Source organism: Glycine soja, chromosome 12 (assembly GCF_004193775.1).
Source record: "Glycine soja cultivar W05 chromosome 12, ASM419377v2, whole genome shotgun sequence".
Classification (NCBI taxonomy): Eukaryota; Viridiplantae; Streptophyta; class Magnoliopsida; order Fabales; family Fabaceae; genus Glycine; species Glycine soja.
The window spans coordinates 42,007,287-42,017,767 of record NC_041013.1 but is presented as its reverse complement, the minus strand read 5'-3'; positions in this window follow the sequence as shown (position 1 = coordinate 42,017,767).

Sequence of the window (10,481 nt, the reverse complement as noted above, 5' to 3'; positions counted from 1 at the left end):
TGGTCTATTTTCAGTGTAGTAGTTGACTATGGAAATTTATAGGCAGCTTGGTTACACGCAGCAAAGAAAAAAAAATGAACAATGCATGTGTTGATAACGTACGAGACATAAATAAGCCGGCAAGACTGACAGATAATAATACTTTGCCTGTGTGTCTTCCAAAAATATATGTATGCATGCACATTTCAAAAGTGTCATGGTCTAGGTAGTCAAATCAATGGTAATCTGAAACCAAATTCAACTATATTCATAATGGATAGTTAAGTATACGATAAAGATACTTCACAGCTGATATATCGTATATAAAGAAAAGCAAGTGGGAATTAAAGAAAGAAGAGGAATACGACAATATGATTGGATTATAACAGATAATAATAAGAATAGCCTGATCAGGCCAAACATACACTCTATGGCTCGCAATATGACTTGGTTATAGCAGATAATCTGGAATAACCTAAACAGGTTCGTTAATATTACCTTTGATTTGATGTTGTTTTACCTCCTAATCTATAAAATATATTATAGACGCATCATTAGTTTATTGGTTATTGTTGGGCATCATAAATCAAATCAATTTGAAAATAATTGAGGCTCAATTCGATAAATATTGACTTATATTGAACTTCATTTATAAATCAAACAAATTAAACTTGAGTAAAAAATTAAATTCATTAAATAAATGAATCCAACTTCAGTTAAGTTATATATAGTCACTGGTGGATCGATCCGCATATAACAGTATAGGAACAATTGCTTCCACAAGAATTTAATTTATATTTATGTGTATTAAAAAATTTACCCCCATAAAAAATTATATTGTCCCCATTAGATAATATTTTTAAATATAAGAAGAGAAAAAAGGAATAAATTGATACGCATTTCACTAAAAAATTTAATTTTTTATAATATTGATAATGAAAAAATCATAAAATATTTTTAAAGTATGAAAATGAGTAGATTACAATTGTAATTTGTAGAAATTTAAATATTTTAAATTTCTTTTTTCATGACATTATATATTTTGTAAAAGCTTGAGATAGTTTTCTTTTGTAAAAATATTTTAGCCTATTCGATAAATTATGTTTTTTGGTCCCCTAAACTTTTTGTAAATTTTACTTGTAGTCCCCAAATAATTTTTCAATGTTTCTCCTAAACTGTTAAGTCATCAAAGAGTCTGAGATGATAGTCATGTGTAAATTTTTTTATAATAAATTGTTTTCAATTTCTCACTCATATATTCATATGAATTAATGATGTCAAACAAATTTATAAGAAATTGAAAACATAATTTATTAAATAAATTACAAATGATTGCCTCCCGACATTCTTTAATGATATGACACAATTATAATTTTAAATTTAGTTAAACTAACAGAGTTAAATAGAATTGTTCAATTTTACTTATTTTCATCTCTACTTAAAGGTCTTATCCATCTTAAATAAGATTATTTTTAATAAAAAAAATATTTGTATTCTTTAAAAAAATTGTCTTCTCAAATCAAAATTATGCTGTCATTTTTTTCCTTTATCTTATATTTTAGCAGTGAATTTTCGAGGAAAATAACCATCATCAATTTGTTACAGTACATATTATGAACATATAATTCTGTTAATTTTTATATTCTATCATTTCGTCACTTATTTCTATTTACTTTGCAACCATTTTAATAATATTTCATTGTTACTGTTTTAATTATCTTGTTTTTCATACATTATAATAAAAGATGTGGAAAAAAAAGTATGAGTTTGGTTAGCCTTTTTCTTATTGTGGGTAAAAAAGCAACCAATAGATGGACTCCCTACTTATTTGCCCTAGAATAGTCTCATAAGCAAAACTATGTGAAACAACAGATTCTAAAGACACTAAGATAAATTCTATTTTTTTTATAAATATAATCAAATTTTGTTAATTTTGATGTTTGTAATTTTTTTAAATGATTCGCATCACGATATATTTACTGATAATTTGACATATCAAAACATGACATATCACATATTATGTTAAACATATCACATTACTATTAAATTAATAGTCATAAAATATTTAAAATAAATAAATTTATATGGATTGAAAAAAAATTGTACAAAATCAAAAACAATTGTAATCATATATACTTACAAAAATCAAAGCCATATTTAATCTTCAATAATAAGAGTGAAAAAAAGTAAGAAAAAAATAAGCCAAAGGCTTCATATCGATCAGCAGTGTTTCCTACTTTATTCTGCTGACCATGTAGCCAACAACCACAAAGATGGCCAGCAATTATAATTAGCTCGATGGTTTAAAATAAGCAAATTATGATTTAGAATAAACAAGGGCTAATGGGACACGAAACAAAACTCAAAAGATGATTGATGTTAACACTTGTCTTGCTATATCTGTGTGTGGGATTGAGAGAAAGACGTTTGTATCAAAACAACGATACATATTCTTAATTAAATTTAAAAGGGATCTTTTGTATTCAATGGATATGATATGCGGTACGTGTCATAAATCGAACACCCTAAGAAACTAGTATTTGAAATTAGGAAGTGTATGATAATGGTGCCTGACATAATATATGATCAAATACTGTGGTGCTACTACTGTTTGCTTTATATTGTGGGATTGGTATCTCTTGTACCTGACCCTTGATTAATATATTTATTTTCCTTTGCCGAAAAAAATAACATGATCAAACACTACCCCCTGATAATGCATTTTTAGGAGTCAGTTTTAGTGATAGAAATGAAACATGCGATCGCAAATTCAAGCTTTGGTGAATGTTACTCACTAAGTACAATACAAAAAAAAAAATCTCATATACTTAATAAAAGAAGTTCTTATAATTTAATCAAAACTTATGCTCAAGCAATCAAATTTTAGTTTTTTTATCCTTCACTTTTCACCATTTAATATTAGCTGTTAGTTTATCAATATTCATGCAAGCAATATAGTTATTAATTTATTATTCATTGGTAATTCGTTCATGTAAATATTTAATTAAATATATAATTGTTTTCTATTTATTTTTAAAAGTTCTAAAGACCCCAATATATGAGCTTAGTGATAACTTGGAGTCTGGCAGCTTGTGGCCTTCTTACCGTACGTGTCTGCAGCTAGTTACCATGAGTATGGAATATATATATATATATATATATATATATATATATATATATATATAAGAGAAGAAAAATTATGGTGATGGGTATTTTTGTAAGTTAATTAAATTCAAATAATGATTTAACAAGCTTAATTATAAAAAATAATGATGTAACAATTTATTTTTAAAGTTACAAGGATCAAAATACGACAGGTTAAGTTAACTTTTGAGAGTTATTCGTCATAAATTAAATGAGTTTGATTTATTTTTGAAACATTAATCAGGCATGATTTGACCTATATTTATATTTTGAAAAGCTTAACCTATCTTAAAAGTTCATTTAAAGATATGTTTTCTAACAAATAATGACTATTAATAAAATTTTAAGCGCACGCATGAATAAAATAATTAATAAACTTAAATCCTAATAGTGAAAAATTATAAATTAATAATGGGTGAATTTGTTTAAATTTTAAAAAAATTAAAATAAGTACTCTTTATATAAGTCAGTTTTTAAGAAGCACATAGGATTTACATTTTAACACAAATAGAATTTTTTTTAAAAACAAAAATAGTTTAGATAAATATATTAAAAAATTAATTATTTTATTAAAATAAATATTCATTTTAATAAATAAATTTAAATAAGCTGAACCAATAATAATAATAGTTCATGCAACTAAAGCCATTCAAAAAAAAAAAAAATATGGAGGCAACAGTAAGTTTGGCAGTGACAAGTCATGCACTGGAGGAAAAGACAAATGTTAAAATACAGATATTGGGAGGCACCATGCATTGGCCCAAAATTCACGTGGAATTGCAAATGGAGGATCCTTGGTTGGGGGGGCTGGGCTACGTAGCCACATTTTCAGGGGTCACCTCATATATGTCAGGTATTTTCATTTTCCTTGACCTTTGAATCTCTTCTTCCAATTGCCCCACCCACTCGTGAGCATTTTTTCCTTCCTTCCTAATTTGTCGGGCCCATACCCTTCATTCAATCGACAACTCCATTGCCCTAAGTGCTCGTAACCCTTTGTTTCTGCATGGTCTTGTAATTATTGGAGAAAATAAGGATGTTGTACTTGAAAACCTGAGCAGGGAAGGCACCCCCACCCCTAATCTTGTTCCACTTTCCCTGTGTGCTACTAGCTTGATGTGGAGTCATCAAGACTGAACTATATATATGCCAACCAATCAAATGATATTCAAATGCTTTATCTTTTATGATTATGGTATATATTGGTTATGATTATGGCATATATTGATACGAAGTAATTGCTATAAGAAGGGATGATTATTTTTTATCGGAGAATAAGATTAATATTTTTTTCCTAACATAATTAATTTTATATCAAAGATTAGAATTCAAATCCTAGATACCAAGAAGATACAAAATATTATTATGTTAATCGTTATTGTTTGTCGTAAAGATAAATTAATATTTAATACTTCCGCATTTAACTGACCATGCATGTCACATTCCCACACTTGTTTTGTTTAATTCAGTCCCTTAATAACTTAACACCTGCCTACCCACTTTAATACATTAACACTTGTACAAAACCCACCTAAAAAGCCATAAAAGAACATAGAGGGCCTGAAGAAAAACGTTAATCCAGCACATATTACATTCTTATATGTTCAGACAACATACCTTCAAGCATTTCACACACTCCTTGGAATTAGTTGAGGTATCATTCATAAAAGGGAAATAATTGAGTCTTTCAATTTATTGCACACCTAAGACTAAGCTCTAAATTGAATCAGGTCAAACACATGCATGTTGACTGTTAGGCTCTTCATTGAAGATGACATAATTTCTATGTAGCCATAGGAACCAAATTGAAGCAAATACATTAACCAATAAAAGACCAAGTTGTCTCAACTTTCTTTTCACAGAGCTCACGATTATGCTGTAAAAAGTGGCTTTTGGATCCATAGTAATTGATCACTTGGATTCCAGACCACTTATAACATTAATTCCAAACCAATGATGAGAGTCTGCAGAAGACGAATATATAGGCAGTAATTTCTCATTCTTTTTTCTGTTGTTACTTTTTCTTTCTTCAAACTTCACTTTTATTTAACTTGTTGGGACATTTTTACTTTGGTTTAATAACCAGTTTCGTTCATATAATTACAAAAACTTTCCTTTTTAGTCTTTCTACGGAAAGAAATGCTGTTTTAGTTCATAAACATAATTTTTAATCTCTTTCAATCTTTGCATATATTATTTTTAATCTCATGTAATCTCTATGGTGAAAACTAAAAGAGATTAAAAATAATATGTTTGAAGACTAAGAGGAGATGTTCTTTAAGAGATTAAATTTGAATTTTTTTTTGTAATTATAGGACCATTGAAAAAACATGAATTTATTTCTGTTTAGCTTGTAGAGGCATGTTTGGTACACCTTGGACTATATTCGCTAAATGAATTGCATTCGAATTTGATTTTTCAAATTTTGGTCTTAGATTTTGCTTAATAATTAGTGTAATTTTGTTCATAATTATTATATACTCAGTTTGCTAATTGAAAGCACATTTTTTTGGTCTACTGTCCTCGAGACAACTAAAAATTGCAAAATGTGCCAACGAAACCAATTTCTCTCGTCCACGCAAACAATTGCGTCTTCAAAATAAGGAGACAAGTAATTAACTACCAGATGTATTGATGATAACTAAAGATAATTAAAGCATCATAAAATGAAACTTCACTTACCAGAAAATTCTGTCAATTGGGACATCTTGAATAATTCTAAATCTTCATATTACATTTTCCTAATCCTGAAAATTGTTAAATATGAAAAGTATTGAACTTTTTTTATATTTTCAGGACATTATGTTTACTTTTTAAGATAATTTTTTAATAAATATAAAGAAAATTTGTAGAAATTTTTTTAGAAGGATATAATAACACCCCACCTTCATCAAGTACCTAACAGAACGACTAGCAGGAATCATGATGCCTTAGTTATACATTATTGAACTAATTCAGTGCCAACCATAATTGTCGAAATGTGTTTCTAACAGGACATAGAATTGTGTGGATTATGGAGACATCATTGACCTGGTTAATAAATTTTCCGCTATATATTGCCTTATGTTTGAAGAGCATTTAGGTTTATAAGTTTTTTGGTTTTCTTACCCACCTTGCACTGCATCACAGAACAACAGGTTCATTTGGAACTAGCCGTGAATAGATAATTCACTCTATGCTTAATGCACATGTACGTAGGTTAGTATAGTTGTGGTGAACTAACAGGATTTTTGCACATATGGCCTTTTGAAATACAATAAAGTATGGACAAATACAGGCATATAAAATAGTTTAATATTATACTGTATACAAGTATGAGTATGACTCAAAGGACAAGTATAATTTATTGGGCTTACAGGCCGAATTGAAGTAAATGTCTTTTGCTTTCTGTAAATATTGATGAAGACGGTTATATATCAATTTCATGTAGTTTCCTATGAAATGGTTAACATTGACAGTTAGACATAATAATAATAATAATAATAATAATAATAATAATAATAATAATAATATCTGCGTTAAAAAATAGGTTTAATTATTTATTTGGTCCCTATAGTTTTATCATTTGTATTTTTTAGTCCTTATAATTTTAAAGTGATTTTTTTAGTTTTTATAGTTTACATTTTAATTTTCTTTTAGTTTATGTAGTTTGAAAGTGAGATTTTTAGTCTTTATAATTTACATTTTAATTTCCTTTTAGTTTATATAGTTTAAAAGTAATCTTTTTAATCCTTATACTTTATATTTTAATTCTCTTTTAGTTTTTACCATCAAAATATGAATAATATTATCAGTTACAATTATCTACAAAAATATTGACAAGTAATTCGTAATTAATTTATCATAAGATAATTTGTAATAAATAATTTATAATTTATAACTAATTTGTAGCTAATTATTTTTATATATATTTTTAGTAGTAAGGACTAAAAGGTAATTAAAATATAAATTATAAGAACTAAAAATATTACTTTCAACCTATAGAAACTAAAAGAGGATTAAAATACAAATTATAAAGACTAAAAAGATCATTTTTAAACTATAGGGACTAAAAGAGAATTAAAATGTAAACTATAGGGACTAAAAAAACCACTTTCAAACTATATGGACCAAAAGGTATGAATCGTAAAACTATAGAGACCAAAGGAGTAATTTAACCAAAAAAATAATATGATGATGATGAACTATAGTAAGTCTTTTTATTAGTTCAAATAGTAACTGATTGGGCTACAAATTAGAACAATACAATTTGCCGGCCAATTAATTAGCCCATTATGGTCAGTCAGACCCTTTATTCGTTCCTTTTGGAAGCTTCTAATTAAGATCAGAGGCAGAAAGTTGATTTTTCATTGACATTTTTCTTTTCTATTGAGGATTAAAATAAGTTAGTCCTGAGATTGTTAGTCTTTTGCTTTTATCAATCTGTTTTTGCTCATTTGTTTTTCATAAAAATAGAAAAGTCTGCATCATGATCAGTTTTTCTCTCAATCTGTGGTTTGGTTACTTCCTCGTTCTGAAATGTATAATTTGCTGTTGCAGGTGGGTACCATTCAACCTGCTCCAAAGAAAATTAAGTTTGAAGACTGAGTGGGTAACCTGTGTCATCTTCTTCAAAAGATTTTTTTTTTTTCTGCATATCCTGAAAAGGTAATAAAGAACCTAATCTAAGTGAGGTGGTTTTGTTACCTTTCATCCCTTAGATGTGTTATAGGAAGGTTGCCAGCCTACCGTGTCAAAGGATCCCGAGGGTGCACAAGACTGCGACGGTTGTTTTAGGGTTTTTAGTATTAGCAATTAACTATTGCCAAGCCTTTACAATTTTGGTACTTACTTCTGAAACCTTATATTCTCAATAATATTTTATAGAAGCATTGTCCATTTCATACATTCATCAGCTTTTGAAGCAGTTGATCACCTTCACTTTAACAAACATTTTTTTTTTGTAAAATTAGATCCTCACTATTTTTGCCAAGAGGATAGACTGTTAAGATGTGCAAGATTGCCCGTTCGTTGAAATTGGATTCTAAAGATCGATAATTCCTGGGATTTGATGAAATTGAGCTCATTGAATATACCGTGAAATTATATTGTGATCAGGGCCATGTTGACGAATGGAGAATTATCCCGCACTGAAGAATTGAACTGATTATTGTTTGAGGAAACATAAAATACCCGTGAGAAATAAAATGATTATTATTAAAATGGAAATTTTGTAAATCCCTAATGTGCTTAAATAAATGAAATGTAACAGGTTCGGACTTGAGGTAGTAGCTTCCTGCATTTTTCAAGTTGTTTCTCGCATTCTTTCCAGAATTTTTGTTTTTTACTTTGATTGGCCATTCTAGAAGCTAAAAAGAAAATGCATTTTAAAATATAATTTTACATTTTGGAAGGAAAAATCTGGGAGTGCAGGAGCAACTGAGAAGTGCATAAAGCAATAGCCCGGACTTGAAGGTTGGTCCATGTCTGGACTCGATTTGTAATTTAAGTTGGGTTTGTTTACTGGTAGTTACTATTAGTACTACAAAATTAATAATGGCATTACATGTGAATGTCTTTTAGTATTATTTCAAAAATATCCTTTTCACATAAATATAATAAAATCATGAATTTGTTATGTATTTTTGTGGTGAAAATAATTATAAAATAGAATCGTGATTTTGTTGTATAATTCCTACATCCATCCAAATAATACAACAAAATTATGATTATGTTGTATAATTTTTTAAATAACATAATAAAATCATGATTTCATTGTGTAATTTTTTTACCTCCAAAAAAATACACAACAGAAGTATATTTTCATTGTGTTATGTGTTGAAAAATACAATGGAATTTTTAATAACATAATAAAATTATGATTTCATTGTGTAATTTTTTTTACCCCCCAAAAAATACACAACAGAAGTACATTTTCATTATGTTATGTGTTGAAAAACACAATGGAATCATACATTCATTGTGTGTTTTATTGGTTTTGTAAAAGAACACAACAAAAGTACGATTCTGTTGAGTAGAAAAATGAAAAAATAAAAATAAAAAAACTTACCACACTGGTTCAACAAGGAACTGAAAGAGAGAAAGTTGAAGAGAGAAGAGATTGAGAGCATAGGAAGGAGGGAGTTGGGCAGATGGGGAAGGAAGATAGAAGGATTGGGGGTGTAGGAAAAAGAGAGAAGGATAAATTAGACAATTTGCTATGATTGGTAGTATCAATAGCAAATTTAATAATGACAAATAACAATGCCCTTGTTTACCTTAAAAATTATCAAGGCCATGCTATTCATGTGCCCTTTTCCCTTTTCATTCGCTTCTCACTTCCCACCTTTACTTTAATTTCTATTATGCTTCTCTCATCACACTTGATTTGTCATTTCCAATGGTTAGAAATAAGTCGAATTGAGTTGAGCTTGGTTTAGCTCACCTCGACTTATTAATATTTAATTCAGATTGAGGTTGACATAAATTTTTTTTTAATTTGAGCTTAACTCAGTTCAAATTCATGAACAACTAGATGAGCTCATTAGTTCAAATCACATGAACAAAAAGTTAAATCTTTTTAAATACTATACATTTTAAAATTTCAATTTATTAGTATATTTAAATAAAATGATTGTTTAATATTTTTTAAAAAAACAAAACTGATCTCATTTTATTAACTTCGTAGGACAACAATGTATAATTACATCCAAAGTCTCTATAAATAAAAACTATCTTACCCTTGATATATAAAATAACAAAAAATCCAATCAATTATATATGCAACTCAAGTTGAGTTCATTTATTTAACAAACTCAAATTCTAGTTTAAGTTCAACTTATTTGATTCATGAATCAAATTCAACAAACTGATTATAAAATTTAATTTCAAACTATTTAATTTAAAGTTGGTTGGGTTGATTGCCACTCCTATCCACTCTCTGGATGCAGTTTCAAATATCTCACTTTTACTTTACAAGTATTTTTCTTTTGTCTTATATTGCATTTTTCATGTGAATTTTCGTACATTTATTGTTTCTGTTTTTAAAAAATCATTTTTATTAATTTATCTAGTGATATAATTTTTTAGTATAATTATTAGTCTTAAGATATAATAAATCATTTAGGTGTAATTTTATTATTTGAAGAAGTTACGAAGTAATTTGCATTTGTTTAAACTCTAAAATTATTTCTAAAGGTTATATATATATTTCTCCAAATGTATCATGTATACATTCATTCTTAAAAATATTATATAATAATTCTTATAAATTTTACTATTTCCAAAAATATTTTTTTGGTTCTCTGGTTTGCTTTCTCGGATACTGAAGAAACAGAATATTTGATTAATATAAACACAATAATAGAGAATATCCATGA